The sequence below is a fragment of the Erythrolamprus reginae genome, chromosome 2 (assembly GCF_031021105.1).
Source record: "Erythrolamprus reginae isolate rEryReg1 chromosome 2, rEryReg1.hap1, whole genome shotgun sequence".
NCBI classification, from domain to species: domain Eukaryota; kingdom Metazoa; phylum Chordata; class Lepidosauria; order Squamata; family Dipsadidae; genus Erythrolamprus; species Erythrolamprus reginae.
Window position 1 is genome coordinate 121,195,479 of NC_091951.1, and position 21,056 is coordinate 121,216,534.

Below are 21,056 nucleotides of genomic sequence, written 5' to 3' on the forward strand. Positions count from 1 at the left end.
CTTAAAGCTTGGCCCACTTTTGTCTTCTTCTCTGAGAGAGAAAAATTAGAAATTGAAATACCCAGGTAACACCTTAAATTTCTGCAAGGCTTAGTAGATCACTTTGCCATTAAATTAACGAAATCAACTCACCCTATCCTCCCATTGACTGAAAATATCAATCCTGACCCACTGGGCCTGCTCTTGGTGTTGTGTTCAGGCTGTAGGTGGCTCATCCTAACTAAAATTAGTGCTCATGGATTAATCGTGAATCTCTAAAGAGCAAAGTAGGCTCAGTAATCTAAATAGGAAAGATCTCATAAAACTGCTCATTTGAAATTCTATCTTCTTACTCTATACTGTTAAGATAAAAATCTTATACATGCTTACTCAGCAATAAATCCCATTGTATTCATTGGCAAATACTCCTGGGTGGAAGAGATTGCACTGAAGCCCTATTATATGGTTTTGTTTGTTTAGCCTATTTTTAATATGTGTACAGAATTTGTTAATAGTGTGCAATTATAACTACGTAAAATAATGCATTGTCAGCTGCCGAAATTAATGACTTTTTAAACTGAAAGAGAAGGCTAAGAAGCAGGATTATAAAGTCCAATGTCTGTTTCTTCCCTAGTGAGTATGAATACTATTTTTGAGAAAAATAGCAGGGGAAAGAATTTACCAGAGATTCTCCAGGGGAAAAAATGCAGACATATCTTGCAAATGTTAAATATTAAATAATATTGATATAATAATTAAATATATTGTTTTGAGATTCAGAAGAATGGTGAATGAACTCTTTAATTTAATGCAAGACAGCAGTATCTTTATTGAAACAGATTATGAATTTGAGCCATGAACTGTTGGTAATAATGTAATGCATTATTGATTGGTCTACATTACTCATCTTACTGTAGTTGGCTTGCTGAGCCAGTTGAACCTGGGTATAGATCCAAAAAATGTTTGGTGATTTCAATTATTTAATTTGTTCTACTTATATATGTATAATGTGAGATGGAAAGAATGCCTCCACTTCCTCTGGTGTCAACATACCTTACTTAGTTTTGTTAAGTGAAGATAAGCCATTTGCTGTTCTGCATTAGGCAGCCATGTATCCTAAACAGAATTTAATCTATTAAAAAGTTCACATTACAGCAGAATATAGGCAATGTACTAACTGCTTCCAAGAATAGCTCATCTATGGAGAAACACACATCAATATAACCTACAGTGGAAAAACAGCTCTTTATTAGTGCCAGCCAATCAAGGAGAACATAAATGCTAGAAATTATATAGATGGTCATCCAGCACATCAAAGACAACCCAGAAGAATACAATAGAAGTATGTTCTATTCCTCCCCATTTCAACTATTTTGTCATTATAGCCAAAAGGGTTATGTAAAGCTTTGGAGGGATGACTTAAAACAAAAACAGCTGCATTGATTCATGGTTCTCAGGCCCTTGGTTAGTAATTCTAGAAACCAGAAGGTAACAAGAAGTCAATGAAGAAATCTGAGAATTTCCTCTAGCTACTAGAACAGCTAGAAAAGTCATCAAACAATGCAATCTACCTCACTGTAGCAAATTGCATCACTAAGGCAAAGCATTGCTGCCAATATAACCTATTTGTTAAGATGCTCATTACTATATTCAATTCAATTTATTAGATTTGTATGCCGCCCCTCTCTGAAGACTTTTTAAAATTGCTGTTTATATCTGGCATTCTCATAATCTAGTCCATTGTCATATAAATGGCCTGCTTACCAACTGCTTTAATGCAAGAATATTTCTGCACTCAAAGTGACCAAACTCAGATCAGGAAAAGAAGAAAATTGTCCGGAGCATAAAATCTGCCTACCAGACCATTTCATCTGAAGGGTAAAACCTCACATGAGACAAGGTAACTTTAACTGTTCTCTGTCCGTGAGTTTTCATTGCAAACAGATATGTTTGTAAAAACCTACAGCTAACCATTTCCCAATATTTCTGTCTTGCCACTAGTGTACTGCCATCTTGCTATGAGACCAAGGGACTATATAATAATTAGTACATTGATTACTTGCTCAGTTTTCCACATAATTTAAACCAAACTTAGCCAAAATGTTTTGATGGGGGAGAAAAATATCATGAGCTAATCCACAGCCAGTCGATGAAACATATGAACTTAAGATGCTAACATGGGGTATCTCTGGATAGATGAAGACCCACATCAAGAAAAGAAGCCATTTGAAGATATAGGCCAGGGATGTCAAACTCAATTTTATTGAGGGCAAGAGGAGAGGAGAGGAAAGGAGAGGAGAGGATAATAGAATAGAATTCTTTATTGGCCAAGTGTAATTGGATACACAAGGAATTTGTCTTTGGTGCATATGCTTTCAGTGTACAGTGTTCCCTCGATTTTCGCTGGTTTGAATTTCGCAAAAAGTCTATACCACGGTTTTTCAAAAATATTAATTAAAAAATTATTCGCGTTTTTTCCCCTATACCATGATTTTTCCCGCCCGATGACGTCATATGTCATTGCCAAACTTTTGTCCGCCTTTAATAAATATTTTTTTAATAAACTTTAATAAATAACCCTGGTGAGTAATAATCTAAATGGTTGCTAAGGGAATGGGAAATTGCAATTTAGGGGTTTAAAGTGTTAAGGGAAGGCTTGTGATACTATTCATAGCCAAAAATAGTGTATTTACTTCTGCATCTCTTCTTCGCGGAAATTCGACTTTCGCGGGCGGTCTCGGAACGCATCCCCTGCGAAAATCGAGGGAACACTGTATATAAAAAGACAAGATACATAACACATAATGATAGTCTTAGGGTATGAGTAAGTAATAAGGAAACAATATATAACTCGTAAGGATACAAGTAACTAAGTGGGAGGAGATGGGTGATAGGAATGATGAAAAGACTAATAGTAATAGTAATGCAGATTTAGTGAATAGTTTGACAGTGTTGAGGGAATTATTTGTTTAGCAGAGTGGTGGCATTTGGGGAAAAAACTGTTCTTGTGTCTAGTTGTCTTGGTGAGTAGGAACTGAAACAATTTATGTCCAGGATGCGAGGGATCTGTAAATATTTCCACAACCCTCTTTTTTACTCATGCAGTATACAGGTCCTCAATGGAAGGCAGGTTAGTAGTAATTGTTTTTTTTTCTGCAGTTCAATTATCCTGTGAAGTTTGGGCTGCAGAACCAAACCAGACAGTTATAAAGGTGCAGATGACAGACTCAATAATTCCTCTGTAGAACTGTATCAGCAACTCCTTGGGCAGTTTGAGCTTCTTGAGTTGGTGCAGAAAGAACATGCTTTGTTGTGCTTTTTTGATGACATTTTTAATGTTAGGTGTCCATTTTAGGTCTTGAGATATGATAGAACCTAAAAATTTGAAAGTTTATACTGTTGATACTGTGTTGTCTAGTATTGTAAGTGGTGGCAGTATGGGAGGGTTTCTCCTAAAGTCTACCACTATTTGTACAGTTTTGAATCTGTTCAGCTCCAGATTGTTCCAGTCACACCACGAGACTATTTGTTCAACCTCCTGTCTGAATGCGGATTCATTGTTGTCTTGAGTGAGACCAATCACTATTGTATAATCTGCAAACTTCAGTAGTTAACAGATGGATCATTTGAGATGCAGTCATTGGTATAAAGAGAGAAGAGAAGTGGTGAGAGTACACAGGCTTGGGGATGCCCTGTGCTAATTGTACAGGTATCTGATGTGATTTTGCCTAGCTTCACCTGTTGCTTCCTGTCAGTTAGGAAGCTTGTGATCTACTTACAATTGTGTTCAGGTACCGCTAGCTAATTTAGTTTAGCTAGAAGAATGTCCAGTATGATGGTATTGAATGCTGAACTAAAGTCTACAAAGAGGACCCTAGCGTAGGTCTTTGGAGATTCAAGATGTTGTAGAATGTAGTGCAGAGCCATATTAACAGCATCACCTGTTGATCTATTTGCTCCAATGGTGAGCTGCTGCTGGTTCAGACTGGTTCACCTGTACTGGTGGCAGAAATTTACAGTAAACCAGCAGCGATGGCCAGATGTCCACACCCCTGAACTGGTTTTCTAGTTGTCACAGCTGGCAAAGAGCCCTCTGCTCAAGGGTCATTTGTGCAACATGACCATTGTGATGCGAACCAGTAGAGAAAGTAAGTGGAATCCATCCCTGATTTGCTTGGCATGCAAATTGCAGGGGCTCTAACAGTGGATCAGTGATGGTTTTTAAGTGGGACATCACTAGCCTTACAAAGGTTTTCATAACTATAGATGTTAAAGCAACTGGTCTGTAATCATTCAGTTTCATGATGGAGGGCTTTTTCGGCACTGGGATGATAGTAGAGCATTTGAAGCAGGAAGGAACATAGCACAATTCTAGTGGTTTGTTGAAGATTTGGTTGAAGATGGGGGCCAATTGGTTAGCACAGATGTTTAAGCAAGAAGGAGATATCTTGTCTGGGCCGGGAGGTTTTCCTGGATTTTGTCTGTGAAATACAGTTCCTTTTCTGTTATCACTAGGGCTTGTAAACCCAAAGGTATGGGTTCAGTTGTTGTAGGAGGCTTGGCTATTGTTGGTGTGTCTGAGATGGGGGTTGTGGAGATAGGTGGCTGTAGTTGTCTTTCAAACCTGCAGTAAAATACGTTCAGGTCATCTGCCAGTTGTTGATTTCCTTCAGCCTGGCAAAGAAGTTTGCTATAACTGGTGATATTTTTAAGAGTTTTCCACATGTTTGCTGGTTTGTTTGTTGAGAACTGATTTCTTAGCTTTTCAGAGTAGTTTCCTTTTGCTGCTCTGATCTCTCTTGTTAATATGTTTCTGGACTGGCTGTACGGCATTCTATTACCTTTTCTGTGATATGATATAGCTGCTTAAATTTAGTTGTATTATTGTTACTGTATTTTTTGCAAGTTCCTGATCAGTACACATAGGTCTTCACAGAAGCTGATATATGATGTTACAATATCTGTGAATTCATCCAAGTCTGGTGTCTTCAATATTTCAGTCTGTGCAGTCAAGGCAGGGCTGTAGCTTTAGCTTTGCCTCCTCAGTTCAAGCCTTTACTGATTTAATTGTTGGTTTCGTGGTTTTAAGTCTTTGTCTGTAAGCAGGCACAAGGTGAATCATGCAATGCTCAGAATATCAGGGTTGTGTTTGACCTCAGGGAGCTGGGATGGGCATGGCCAGCTCAACGTCACTCTTGTCAGGGATGCCTGTGGAGGCCCAAGCACTCTGCCACTGAAAATGGGCTCCCGAGCTCTATTTTCAGATGTGATGGCCTCCTGCAACCCTCTGCCATCAAATATGGAGCTTGGGACGGCTGCATGCAGCCCTTCTGAACTTCGTTTTCACTAGCAAAGGCACTGTGGGTGTGTCCTTTTTAGGGTGTCCCCATAGGCCACATCTAAGCACCCTGTGGGCTGGATCTGGCCCATGGACCTAGATTTGACACCCCTGATGTAGGCGGAAGAACTAGGATCAGAAAAGTTGGGAGGAAATGGTTTCATTGCCTGGAAATCAACCTGTATTCAAATGCAGCCTCACCCTATGAAACTATCTCAGAATTAAGACTTTCCAAGCACATTGTCATAGGGTTAGGCTAATGCAAACCTGCTAGTTACTAATCCACAACTGTCCTCCTCTATGATGACTCTGGGTGACTTCAAAGTATTGGGATTATCTCATAATAACTATGCATCATAATAGCAGCATCTCAAACAGGAGATATTTCAAAATCCCATTCAAAGTTGTTGGGCCTCTTCACTTGGCAATTAAACCACATCAAACCATCTCACACCATCTGAGCCACAAGTATTCCTATCTGGGCCAGCATAAAATAATGTTGCAAAACTGAATGATTTGCCATATCTGCTCAGTGGGACCTTTGCAGTAATTCCTCTACTGTGTATTTTCCTATTGTTCTGGCAAGGACTTTGCCTTGAAGTGATGTGATTACAAAATAAGGATTAATGTTTAAATATTGCAAAAGGTTAAAAACAAACCACATAAAAATACCCTATGTAAGTGAGAAAGGTAATGATTTAAAATATTGACTTTTGTAGTGTCCACATTCTCTCTGCTTCAATGAACTAATCCACCACCCTCTCCAAAAAAATCTTATAATACCACCCCCAAAAATTGCTCTTCTATAGCATCCTGTTGCTTTTCCGGTGTTGGCTAAAAAAATCTCATCTTGGGCAAAGTTACATAGACTGCTTCTGTTGTCATTTACCAACCATGTATTTAAGAGCTCTTAAAAATGTCTTTGCTTAGCTCTGCCCTCTTATTTACTTGCCATGCCAGCCTTCAAACCTGCAAAGAAGCAACTCCACCCAATCTAACTCAGCTTCCCTCCTGCCAGTTTCAACTTACATTTTATACAGCAGTCTTTTGGCCTCATGTACCCTGTATCCCCCAAAATAAGACCTCCCGAGTAGTATTCCATGGGCACTGCTACCTTTAAAAAAAAAAAAATTAAAAAAAATTCTGAGCATGTGCAGAAAATGAGGTTCCAGCACTGCGTATGCATCACCATCTTGTTTTGGGCTTTTTTTACTTTGGGGCATTGCACATGCATGCATGCACAAAGTATGTGTGTGCCCACCACAGCGCATCCATGTGGCACAGGAGGAAGCGAACCGGTAGCAATATATATTAGAACCCAGCGCTGCTTTTCAGGTATGGCAATAGAGTGAACATGAGCACCACATGGTTGCTATCAAATTCAGTCCAAACGTTCATGTTACATCAAGAAGCAGTGATCTGGAAAGAGCAAGGCTCACTCCTGTTTGAATGAATCTCTCAGGACAAATGCAAAGTCTGGAGAAATCACCATCACTGTACATGGGTTTGTTTCTTAGGTGTAGGTATTCTTGTTCCTACAGCCCACTACCATGAACGTCCAGTTGAAGTTACTGGAATGAATTCATCAGAGTTATTTCTTAAGACTACAAATAAATATATGATTTATATGATCTTTGGAGAGGGGCAGCATACAAATCTAATAAATTATTATTATTATTATTATTATTATTATTATTATTATTATTTATTTATTTATTATTTATTAGATTTGTATGCTGCCCCTCTCCGTTGACTCGGGGCGGCTCACAACAATAACAAGAACAATGTAAAAAACAAATCTAATAATTTAAAAAACACTAAAAACCCCATTATTAAAAGTAAACACACACACAAACATTCCATGTATAAACTGTATAGGCCCGGGGGAGATGTGTCAGTTCCCCCATGCCTGACGGCAGAGATGGGTCTTAAGAACTTTGCGAAAGGCAAGGAGGGTGGGGACAGTTCTAATCTCCGGGGGGAGCTGGTTCCAGAGGGTCGGGGCCGCCACAGAGAAGGCTTTTGTCCTGGGTCCCGCTAAACGACATTGTTTAGTCGACGGGACCCGGAGAAGGCCAACTCTGTGGGACCTAACCGGTCGCTGGGATTCGTGCGGCAGAAGGCGGTCCCGGAGGTATTCTGGTCCGATGCCATGAAGGGCTTTATAGGTCATAACCAACACTTTGAATTGTGCCCGGAAATTGATCGGCAACCAATGCAGACTGCGGAGTGTTGGTGTGACATGGGCATATCTTGGAAAGCCCATGATTGCTCTCGCAGCTGCATTCTGCACGATCTGAAGTTTCCGAACACTTTTCAAAGGTAGCCCCATGTAGAGAGCATTACAGTAGTCAAACCTCGAGGTGATGAGGGCATGAGTAACTGTGAGCAGTGAGTCCCGGTCCAGATAGGGCCGCAACTGGTGCACCAGGCGAACCTGGGCAAACGCCCCCCTCGCCACAGCTGAAAGATGTTTCTCTAATGTGAGCTGTGGATTATTATTATTATTATTGTTGTTGTTGTTGTTGTTGTTGTTGTTGTTGAGTGTTTTCTTCCAATTAAGATTAGAGGAGGCACTTTTCATTTTGACTTCTAAAGTTTACTGAAAACTGAAAATTTAGATGATGGGTTTGCGTAAGAAATTAGGAGTGACAAGATATATGCTAACATTTATATATTATTTCTGGATCAAAAATAGCAATGAATGTAATGGTTGAGAGTTTGTTTTCATTCTAGCTGCAGTAAATGTCCACAACCCATTCCCCCCCAAATTTGGTATTGCTGCCTCACTTTTTTAAAAAAATTAGCTTCTATTTCTTTAGTCGCATGTAGGGGCCCAGCTTATATCAGTAGGCATCCTGTATGTAAAGAAGATGATGTCATATCTTGTGGTTAAGTAGATTCTCTATTCAATGACTTTGCCCTGCCTCTTGACCCACTTCCATGAGCTCAGAGCACTTAGATTCCGCAGCACCATAACTGTATATGACAATAACATGAGGTAAGAGTGTGAAATTGGAAAAAAGGGCAGCAAGTGTAAATACCTAGGTCAACAATTTCAAAGCCTCTAAATCTATTAAATGGGAAATTGAAATTTCAGCCATGGAGAAAATGTTTGTTAAGGCCCTTTGAGTGGAGGCAATTTATTTCCAAAAGTGATGGACATGGTAGAAATACTTAATAGGACTTTATTTGAATTTATTAAAAGACAGATTTAGTTAGTTAGTTAGTTAGTTAGTTAGTTAGTTAGTTAGTTAGTTAGTTAGTTAGTCAGTCAAACAAGTATAGGATTGTAGTTTGAAGCATAACATAAGTAGTAAATAATGAGAAAAGAAGACAATAGGACAGTAGAACAGGCACGCTCTTTAGAAACCTCTTAGAAAAGGGGAGAGGTCAACTGTAGACGATCTGAAGTTTAAGATTTTGGTGTTTGGGGAAGAAATCACAGAATCAGGTAATGCGTTCCAGGTGTTGATCACTCTATTGCTGAAGTTATATTTTCTGCAATCTAGTTTGGAGCGGTTTATGTTAAGTTTGAATCTATTACATGCTTGTATGTTGTTACAGTTGAAGGTGCAGTAGTCACTAACAGGAAGGATATTTTGGTATATGATTTTATGAACTACTGTTAGACCAGATTGGAGGAAATGTAGTTATAAATTGTCTAATCACAGTATTTCAAATCTGATCAATAAGGTGTTTTGTTGCGAGAGGAGGAGTGAAGGACTCTTGTGAAATATTTCTGGACTCGATTGTATTTATGTCTGATATGCAATGAAGGTTCCATATAGGTGAACTGTATTCTAGAATTGGTCTGACAAAAGTTTTGTAAGCTCTGTTTAGCAGTTCAATGTTTTTGGAGAAGAAGCTACGTAAGATTAGATTAAAAACTCTTAATGCTTTTTTGGCAATGTTGTTACAGTGGGCTCTGGCACTTAGGTCATTGGATAAGACTACTCCAAAATCTTTGACAGAGTGAGGGTGGTCTACAAGTTCATTTCCACCAAGTTTGTATTTTGTGTTCTGATTCTTTTTGCCAATGTGTAAGACAGAGCATTTCTTGGCTGAGGTTTGAAGTTGCCAGTTGTAGACCATTGAGTAGAATGGGCAGTTATCTGAAAGATAACAATAACATTCAAAATCATTTTGACAGATTTACTTTTTATTTGTCATTTACTTGCTTATGCATCCTGCCAGGTTCCAAATGGACTCATGGTGGTATACAGTAGAACAAGACAAAGGCAACAGCAATATAGAAATAATGAATCTTTCAAACTCTCAAACTTTATCATAATTTAGAATATTATAACAAAAAGGATATGTTTTGATGACAGATCTTAAATAAATTCCCTTCTTGAACAGCTCAGTTTTAAAGCATATCTAATTTATCTATTTGATTTTATTATGAGATAAAATACAAATCAAAGTTTCTCTCTCTTTTTTTAGCACAAAGTCCAGAAATTGTTTCCAAGTAGAAACAAAACTAGATTGATTTAATTAATGTTTAATTAAAACAGTGAGCATTGCCATCGTTGCCAGCTCCATCACTTTTAGCATTCATTCTTCCATAGTTTTAAAGGGATTTCTAAAGGTCTTTAGGAATTGAACTGTGAGGAAGGAGGCAATTCCATCAGGCAAGTACCATTGCTGAAAAATCGAAATTTCCCTTTATTCTATACTAGTCTGAATCCACCTTGAGGATGGTGTCCAGTACTGGATACCAACTTCAAGAAAGAAGTGAGCCTCAGAGAGATCCACATTCTAACCATCTAAACATTCCTCCTTTGTCAATTAAGGGAATTATGTCTTTACTAAATTGAAGCAAGTTATGAATTGGGAGATAAATTGAACATCGCCTTATGAACTGAGAGATAAATTGAATTCTAAAGTGGAGACAATCCAGTTGCTGAGATTTCTATAATCTTATCCTGTTCTCTTTCAATTAATCTTGTGAAGAGAAAATCCAGCTATTTTCAGGAAATGTGAGAACAAATCCAAGGTCATGATGATGATTAGGGACCAGATATTAAATCTAGGGGAGGTTGAATGCATGAGAAAACAAGGACAAGAGCAAGGCACTTCTCAAATACTTGAGAGGATGTCATATCGTAGAAAATAAACTGTTGTCTTCTACTCCTGGATACAGGTCAGCGGTTCAGACCAGTTCTTAGGACTGGTAGTGCAGGCAGTGAGAGGTTCGGCCTACCCACCTGGGATGCTTCTGCATATGCACAGAAGCTTCTGCACATGTGCAGTAGCATCAAACACGCAAAACGGTAGTTTTAGATCCCACTACTGATACAGGTGCAGAATAATGGACTTAAATAGCAGGACTGACACTACCAGTCTTACATTAGTAAAAACATTCTAACAGTACAAGCAGTTCAGCAGAGGAATTTAGAACAAGGGTGGGTGAGGCCTTTCCTTCAAGAGATTAGTCAAACAGAGGCTGGACAGTAAACTGTTAATAGGTGTTTTCATCTGTATTTCCTGCCCTGAGCAGAAGTTGAAATTCATGACAAGGGATGCGTTCCAGTTCTATGGATTCATTCATTGAGGTTCTTTAATGTTTCTTTCATTCCTCTTATTGCAATTGGAAAGATCATAATCTTCGAAATATTTAGAATCAAAATTCTTGAACTTTGGGAACATGTTCTGGAACTTTCTGGAACTTTCTCAGTGCTCTTCTCAGGCACTTTCTCAAATCAAATTTCCCCGCCCCTCACGTTTTCTCTGTGTTACATTGCGCTGTCTTCTTACATTAGAACATTGATTCTTCTGACTTTTGTCTTCTCAATTTTCATCCTTCCACCAGGAAAGAGAAAACAACATTAGATACAGATATGATGAATATGCTGATTTCAAACACAGTAGTAGCTAATACTGTTCAGAGAGAGTATTAATCTAAAGAAAATGGTTATAGGTCTGCAATAGCAATGAAGCCTGATAAATAACTCATTGATTCTCTGATAAACCATCTGTTATCTACAGACTAGGTATAATAACACAAGCCTGTCTACAAAATCTCACCACCATCAACTTCGTTTTTCGTGTTGCTTCATGCATATATGATTTAGTGCTATTAATCATACACATGAAGCGACAGAAGAAGTGAAGTTGATGGTGCTGAGATATGAGAGAAAAAGGTGATTGGATTTTCCTCCCATAGAAACGCATCCCACAATCCTGTTCGAATGTTTTCAGAAAGGTTCCTGGGATATTTTATGCTCTGATCATTATCCCACATCATAGGTCTGCAACTGCTTCTAAATAGTGTTCCTTTAATAAATGGGCAGTGTTGTGCCGTTCAGTTGCAAGACCAAGAAGAAATTAGGCACCTACAAAAACCAGGGCCATCACCAGTCCTCACCCCACCCCCTTGTAAAAAGATAACTTTCATAAAGATTCCCTTTTTCATTCAAGTAACTCATAGACCACACTATTTATCTGGCCATAACTGAATAAAGGGCTTAGAGCATAATTTTAAAAATTTTGCTTTCAATCCTCCACATGAACTCAGAGATGAAGAAACATATCTTCCCAACCATGATTGGGTAATTATTTTAAATTTGCTTCTGTTCATGGAGATTAAGATTTCTTTTATACAAACCTATATTCTTTTTTAATTGTCAAAGATTTGTCAATTCTGCGGTGAAAAATTTAAAGGTTAATGTAGTTAGAAGCTAAACCCTGAAAAATTACAGTGATTGAAAATCTAGACTTAAATTAGGTTAATAATGCTGTAAAAGTTGGGACATGTTGGCCACTGAATAAGTGTCACCATCCTGAATGCTAAATAGTTTTTCCCTTAATGCTGGAAGCTTTGAATTCTGATTGTAACCAAGGTAAGGTTAGCAATATAGTACAGGTAGTCCTCAACTTCCAACAGTTCATTTAGTGGCTATTCAAAGTTACAATAGTGCTGAAAAAAGTGACTTACTGTTGCAGCATCCCCATGTCAGGTGATCAAAATTCAGACGTTTGGCAACTGACTTGCATTTATGATGGTTGCAATGTCCTTGCATCTTGTGATCACCTTTGATGACCTTCTGACCAGCAAAGTCAATGGGGAAGCCAGATTTAATTAACAACCGTGTTACTAATTTATCAACTGCAGTGATTCATTCAGCAACTGTGTCAAGAAAGGTCTTTAAATGGGGCAAAATTCACTTAACAGCAATTTTGCTAAACCATCTAAATTTTGGGGTCAATTGTGGTCGCAAGTCGAGGACTATCTGTTTTCATTTGTCCTAGTTCCATAGTCAGGATGACGGGTGAATTCTGCAGAAATTTGTGGGAAGCCCAGACATGCCTGAGCACAGAATTACAAAATACAATTTGGGCATCAGAAAGTATTCCATCAGTACAAAAAGTATGTATGAAGGTGCTATTCCAGGAAGTTTCAGAGATCCACCCCATCTCTCATCAAAGTAATATTCCAGAAATCCTAACTTCCTCCTAAGCAATATTGCCTAGACATAATATGAGTCATCTAAGAATCTAATTATGCTACTCCTATAAGCAAGCTAGCTATCACTGAAGTAACGACACATCCATCTTCCATCCAAATCCTAATTCTGCTTTTGTGAAACCTGCTAGGGATCTCTTCCTCACTATCCATTTTTTTCCGGAGAATATTGCTGCCTATATGTTCTCATCCTTCATTGTAATCACTTGAAAGCTGCCATCAGTTGGCCATTTCTGTACCAAAATCCTTTAGTATTCTCAGTAAGCCAAGGATAACATAGAACATCCTGAAAGAAACTACTAGCATGATTATCTATTGCTTTTGCCGTGTCATAAGAAGGTGCAAGAAAGCAGCTGGGAAAAGAGTAAAATAAATATATTATCTCTAGTATGAATAATGTTGCCTTCTAAATTATTCTCTTTTTCCCTTTTCTGTTTGAGTTATAGGAACCAGTAATTGTTTTCTGCAATCAGTCTGACATGTATAAGAGTGGGATATGAAGCAATATTATACATGTTCTCCTTTCCTACCTTTTCATGTTAAGCATAATATCTGATGAAATCTTCAAAGGAAAATTAGAAGTTGCTTTGTACCAAGTCTACAATTGGATTATCTAGTGTCAGTCTCCTGGCAAAAATTCACTAGGGTTTCGGATGGGACAAGGTCATCTTGAGAGACCTGGGGTTCTTTCTATGCAAATAAATGTATTTTCATTGAGTAACAGATACTCCAAATGATTATTTTTTGAAAGTCAGTTTTTATCATAACAAAAAATGCTACTCAAATACAGCCTAGATTTATATTGGCTTATGAATCTTCAGAAATCAATAGAAGGGCCAAACCTATATGACCCTGTTCTAAAACCCAGTTCATGCCATACTACATGAGCACACAATAGATTCAAACATAATATAAACTGCTCAAAACCTGAGTGCAGAAAATATGACTTCAGCAACAGAATGATCAATGCCTGGAATGCATTACCTGACTGTGGTTTCTTCCCCAAACCACAAAAAAACTTTAATCTTAGGCTGTCTGCAGTCAACCTCACCCCATTCCTAAGAGGTCTGTAAGGGGCATGCATAAGCACACCATTGTGCCTACCATCCCTGTCTCATTGTCCCGTTGTCCAAATTTACCCCTACTTACTTTGCTTTTTTTATGTTTATACCAATACTTACTATCTTGTACATGTTTTGACAAAATAAATATAAATAAATAAATAAAAATATTTATAGGTTATTTGAACAGTGTTATAACAAGGAATCCAGGAAGGGTGTCTCCTTCATCTTTGGCTTCATTTTAATTTTTATTAAGCAGAACCTCTGGACAAAATTATTTCCACCATCATTAACTTCTTTGTTTTTATTATTCTGGGTTGCAGAAGAATGAAAGGACATACCAAATGACCATTTCTACTATTGCAGAATTTACCTGCATGACAAGAATGGCCCATTTAGTTCAGCAAATATTTGCCTTGGGTTGAGTATTAGCTTGACTGATTTGCACAGAGTTGCTATGCAAGTTATTTTCGCGGCTATCTGCTTAGTGGAGTTGTCACTGCTTACTGCGATTAGAAAGGAATTTAGTGCAGTAGGGACGTTTGGCAAATGTGAAAACCCTTGACTAAGATAACATAGCGAACTGCACTATATATCATTTATCTATCATATTTATTGTACAGCCAAAGGCAGAAGCTGGAGTGGTGTTGGGTGATTCCTCTTATGGCAGGACGATGTAGAAACCATAATTCAACTCTAAATAACACAAGCACAAACTCCAGCCTTATTCTAAATTGACAAGTGCCAGAATTCTTAGATTCATGTTGTTATAAAGAGGTCTTCTCTCATGCTTTGAAATTCTTTTTTTTTTTAAAGAGTCATCTGATTTAAATTTAATTGCTGTACATTCACATTGTTCAAAAGGCAAACTCTTAAGAGTCTGCTGGTTGCTATGGAACTAAACATGATGTTTTACTGGGAGAAAATTCTACATATGCAATGCATGTAACACGTATATGTATTACATACATATGCAAGTGCACTATATCTTTAACCAACCAGCACATGTACTCCAATCATTCTATCCACAAAGAAAAAACTTATTTCTAAGCCCCGTCATGCTTCCTGATTCATTCTACACACACATTTTTGTTTTGGGTACATGGACTCCTTCTCAAAGTGGCAATTCTTCACATGTGTACAATTCCCCAAGCCCCATGACCATTCCTGAGAATTGGGGTGTTGGCATAGTCAACTGCAGAATAAAATCCTCTCAGAAACAGCTTTTCCTAATGAGCAAAATAAAGTGGTTGATTTGCAAAACATGAAAATGCTCAACTGGTTACCAAGGTAATGAGTCAGGCAAAGTAATAATCATAAATGGAAGAGGAGTATCATATGAATTTATTGAGTTAATCACACCGCTTAGTAATGACTGTCAAGAAAGTAATCATCTTCTACCTAACATTTGAATTTGTTATTGAGGGAAGAATTTTTAATAGAACTGAATAGAATTCTTTATTGGCCAAGTGTGATTGGTGCATAAGTTCTCACTGTATAAACAAGCAACAAGTGATAAATCATGATCACAATCATAAAATACATTAATCATAAATCATAAGATGCAACACTCAGTGATAGTCATGGGATACTAAATAAGCAATCAACCTAAATCATACTAGGGTATTAAATAAAACAGTATAAATTGTAAGATAGCAATAGCACTTAGACATAAACTGCTTCACAGTTCTCTCTAAGCGGTTTACAGAGTCAGCATATTGCCCTCCAACAATCTGGGTCTTCATTTTATCGACCTCAGAAGGATGGAAGGATGAGTCAACTTTGAGCCTGGTAAGATTCGAACTGTCAAATTGCAGGCAGCCAGCAGGCAGCAGAAGTAGCCTGCAGTACTGCATTCTAACCACTGTGCCACTGTGGCTAGACTAGAGGCAACAAGTTATATTCAAAAATGGATAAGGAAATAGGTAATAGGAAAAATGAGAAGGATAATAGTAATATAACCTACTAGGTATTTTGATAGTTTTGTGGGAATTGGTGGTTTAATAGAGTGATAGCATTGGGGTGGGTGGGACTGTCCTTGTGTCTAATTTTGGTGTACAATGTCCTATAGCAGTGATGGTGAACCCATGGCATGCAAGCCGTTGCCTCCCAACATGCATGTGCCAGTCAGCTGATTTTTGTCTTGCACAAAGGCTCTGGGGGGGTGTTTTTGGATTTGAGAGAGCATCCGGGGGGATGGGGGAGGGACTTTTTACTCTCCCCAGCTCCAGGAAAACCTTTGGAGCCTGGGGAGGGCGAAACACAAGCCTACTGGGGCCACCAGAATTTGGGAAACAGGTGGTTTCCATCCTCCAGAGCAGGGGTCCCCAAACTTTTTACACAGGGGGCCAGTTCACTGTCCTTCAGACTGTTGTAGGGCCGGACTATAAAAAAAACCTATGAACAAATCCCTATGCACACTGCACATACCTTATTTTAAATTAAAAAACAAAACGGGAATGTACTATTTAGGGGGGAGGAAGAAGTCTGAAATTCATATATGTTTATGTTTTGTTTTTAATTTTCTTTCATTAACATCTGATTGTAGGTTTTCTTGGCTTATAGAAAAATGTTTAAAGAAAGAAGGAAGCACTTTGGCATAATGGTTAATAAGTTAGAAATATAATTGGTGTACCTTTTAAAGGAACGTTAAGGAGGGAATTTAATTAAAAGAAAATGAATATAACTGGATGACAAAATTAGAAAAAAAAACTTTTGCAACTTCTTTGATGATTGATATTAGTTACTAACCAAATACCGCATTTTATTCATAGAAAATTAGATGGAACACTGTGTTGTGTCACTCACCTGCGGGCCGGATAAATGGTCTCAGCGGGCCACATGCGGCCCATGGGCCGTAGTTTGGTGACCGTTGCTCCAGAGGGTCTCTGGGGTAGGTTATTTTCACCCACCCCAGGCATTGCATTATTGGTGCGGGCACTCCCACATGCAGGTTAGCGCATGGACATTCTCTTTTGGCACCCAAGGAAAAAAAAAATCGGCATCACTGTCCTATACCGTTGTCTTTAAAATATATATATTTACAAATACATATAACAAACAGAAAACATTTTAAAACAGTAGACGTGACAAGTCAGTTTACATTTCTCATGATATACATTAATACTTATTCATACTTATGTAGCTAATATTAACCATTCATTTACAATTTCTATACATCCTTTCAAATAGGTCTTTCCTTCTTTCTCCCTTTTTTTCTCCCCCCTCCCCCCATATTTGAACTTCTATTTCTTTCTCCTTAAACATTAGGTCGTGTATTTTAACTGTCTATTTTGAACTTTTCCATTTTTTCATCCAGCAGTAGAATCTATCCCAGCGTTTATAATAGTCTGAATTGTCTTTATTTTTTAGTTCATATGTTAATTTATCCATTATAGCGTTGTCTTGAGGTTGAAAAAGTTGAAACAGTTTGTGTCCAGGATGTGAGGGATCTGAAGATATTTTCACAGCCCTCTTCCTGGCTTGTGCAGTTTACAGGTCGTCAATGGAAGGCAGGCTGGCAGTATTTGTTTTTTTCTGCAGTTTCAGCTATTCGTTGAAGTCTGTGTCTTTTTTGTTTGGTTGCAGTGCCAAATCAGACAGTTCATAGATGTGCAAATGATATATTCAATAACTGGCATTCAAGAAGTTGCATTTAAGAAATTAGGGAGGGCTAAAGTAGGATCAAGAAGGGGGTGGGGACAAAAATGCTTTTCATTTCCATTGGTAGTTAATTTAATTTCTTCCTTATAGTTGACACTTATCTGCCTTCTAGCATATAGTGATATTTCTTGGTTTTCAAATTGACATTCTGTCTTTACCACACTCATGCTATACAGATACAGCAGGTCTCCAATGTTAAAGTATATTACTATTTAGTAAGAGCTTCCAAAGGCACTTTAGAGAGCACTGTATAGGCTACAGGACATACATATAGTGGGGTTCTTTTTAAAACTATTTTAAATACTTAAATTTATTAAATCTATTTGGATTTGTACGATTGTTTATATTTTTGTTGTGAGCCACCCCGAGTTCGCGGAGAGGGGCGGCATACAAATCTAAATAATAAATAAATAATAAATAAATAAATTTTGAAGGTGTCCCTTATTTTTTTTTAATTTACATATCTCCATGCAGGCATGCCTATGCCTTCATACCCTTTTGGTTTGGCCCTCCCCAATAGTCTCAGTTTCTCATGTGGCCCCTTGGGAAAATTAATTGCTCGTCCCTGCAATAAAGCATTTCAGGTAAAAGATTTCCAGTTTAGAAAACTTCCAGCGAAGGGGAACATAACTTTTCATGAGGAGGCCACCCAAAGTTACTTCAGCTATGACAGTGGCATAGCATATGATTCATTTTGGTTAAATGCAGCATTCAAACGTTTATATTCTCCAGATCTGGTAATTACATTGTCCTATCTTTATTCTGTACTTTTTAAGCAAGTATTTTACAGCTGGTGGCTATTGACCAGGGATGTATGTGGTTAGTGATGTTAATTTTAAAACCTGCCACCCCTTTCTCCAGCAACATTTTTCTTTCCCACGATGTTAGCACCAAGGCAGCAGAATTGTGTAGCTATGTCAGTGCAATTATGTAACTTCATTACGAATGGAAAAGTTACACAATAGTGTCCCTGTATCTCTTCTTTATATCTTTTTGGATTTGTCTGGTTTTTTGATCAAATACATGTAGAAAGGAAAAGCATTTGTAAGGCACATAATGACGATGAGATTTTTAAAAAGATCAATGTTACCCGATGTGGCACTGATAATGGGAGTGGGATTAAGCATAAACCCTTAATTAAGTGAACCTTCTACAATTAATTACCTGACCCACTGACACATTTTTGTGTGGTTACTCTGGCAGAGGCATTTGTGTACAAATAATCAATACTGACTTTTAGAGAATAACAAGAAAAGTGAGCTTCTACCAGAAAGACTTCAGTTCAGCACTCCCCAGGAATGTACCAAGTTGAGCAAGGGGTAATGATGTCACACCTAGCCTATCATGACAGAACTGACAAAATTACAACATTTGCATCATTAGTGGGATGTCATACCATGTGTGACCTCATTGTGGCTTTTGCAACTTGCCTATGTTCAGTTTCTTTGCTTTACATTTACCATACTTTCCCAAATAGCTCTTTCCAGCAGCCCCATCATTAACATTATTTTATATTTTGTTTCATGGGGGGTGGGGTTGATTTTAAGGAGGCATCCTGTGGAAACTCAGAAAATATCACTGGGTGTTGGACTCGTCATCCATGCCTTTTTATGTTATCTTTTTAAAAAAAGAAAAATTCTGCTTCATTCATATAAAACCCTAGTAAGACTACACCTGTAGTCCTGCAACCAACTTTGGTCACCATACTACAAAAAGATACACAAAGAGACTTTGTGAAAAGTTCAAAGAGGAGCAACTAATATGATCAAAGGCCTGAAGACTAAAGCATATGAAGAATGGCTGCAGGTTCTGGGTCTGGCTAAAGAAAAGAAAAATTAGAGATGACATGATAGTATTTGAGAGACTGCTACAAAGAAGAGACAGTCAAATTATTCTTCAAAGTACCAGAGGGAAGGACAAAAAATAATGTTTGGAAACTGATGAAAGAGAGAAACAACCGGGAATTAAGAAGAAACCTCCCAACAGTAAGGACAATTAACCAGTGGAACAGCTTGCCCTCAGAAATCACTGGAAGTTTTTAAGAAGATATTAGACAGTCACTTGTCTGAAACGGTATAGGTTCTCCTGCTTGAGCAGGGGGGTGGACTAGAAGACCTCCAAGGTCTCTTCCAGCTCTATTCTATTCATTCCTTACAAATTGCCCTAATATAATAGCTTGATACTGTTGCATGTAATTCCCCAAAGGCAAAGGAGTTCCACATCCTTTGAGAATTACAAATGTCAACAACAGGACATACTTATGTTCTAAATCAGCTGGTCGCAAGCATATTCATGCAAATGTATCTATGCATTACCACATTGTGCGTAAAAACATAAATACATGCCATATCAGCAAGAAAGTGGATGAAAAGGAATCATTCAGATCCATCACTTCATCGATCCATGATGTTGTGAAGGATATTGGTCATTTAATATTAAATTGATGAGATGTGGGACCTGAGAAGAATGTACAATATTGAATCATCTTTGCCCCCCTCCCCTACTTCTGATGCATTAATCATTATAAGTGATTAATACATAAGGGCTTTATGAACAGGATATCAACCTAAATATACAGGGAAAGGAAACTAAATAAATAAAAGCCCAGAATAAAAACGTAATTTGTAGGGGTTAGTGGGTGATCTCATTTAATTACACAAGAACTTCTCTCAGAACAACTGAAACAAGCTCAAAATATAATAGATAGCATTAACAGTTAAATTTTTTGATAACAAAGATGGATTTTTGCCCTTTCCCTAAATAATGGGGCAATTTCCCAGGAGAAGAGAGGACTTGATTATCTGAGAGATACATAGGAGAAGGCCCTGTTCTACGTACCAAACATCTGAGTTTCTGGCAATAGAGGACCCTCGGCGATGGGTTGCTCCTGGTTCAGCCTGGTTCTGTGAACCAGTAACGGCGGCAGTGGAAGACTCCAGCCACCCACCCAGGACGGAGAAGCATTGAGCATGAGCATAAGCACACAAACTGGTAGCAACAGGTTTCAGAACCCACTACTGAGAGCCTTTCATAAGAGTCTCTTCTGCTACTTCAATACAGGAAGGCAATCCTCTAGATAGTCAGGCCTTAGACCAGCAGTTAGGGCTTTAAAAATCTATATGAAGAATGTGAATTTTCAAACAATGGACTTGATATTTGTGGGAGAGTTCAATTCTGCCCCAGTCTTCAAACCCAGCATTTTTCCATCCCAATACTGTAGCACTGGATTTCATGTCCTTTCTCCTTTATTCAGTTCATTGTCAAGATTAGGCAATCCTAAACTATCATGATTTGATATATTGGCCCACAGAATTACCCTATGGTAAGATGGACAGCCGATAAATTTTGCAAACAAATAAATAAAATTCACACAACCTGCTAAACTTGGGACTGGATTTCCATAACATACTGAACCTTAAAAATATAATCCATTTTAGCCTGGTCTAATATTTTGTACAAATGCATCCAAGTTTGTAAACCATACACTGCTTTATACATCACATGTTCAGCAATCTACAGTGATCTTCAAACATTACAGTAAGACAAA

The 21,056-nt window shown here is 38.0% G+C and overlaps 1 protein-coding gene and 1 long non-coding RNA gene across 3 annotated transcripts in view; one reads left to right on the forward strand and one right to left on the reverse strand.

The window, feature by feature from the left end:
• Positions 1-21,056, forward strand: part of SH3RF2 (SH3 domain containing ring finger 2) — a 118,857-nt gene that overhangs the window by 3,996 nt on the left and 93,805 nt on the right. The gene's annotated exons all lie outside the window — the stretch shown is intronic.
• Positions 9,462-16,958, reverse strand: LOC139160904 (uncharacterized). Its single transcript, XR_011558033.1, has 2 exons — positions 16,655-16,958; positions 9,462-11,122 (listed from the first exon to the last, which is right to left on the reverse strand). It is a non-coding gene; the product is annotated as an uncharacterized lncRNA (long non-coding RNA).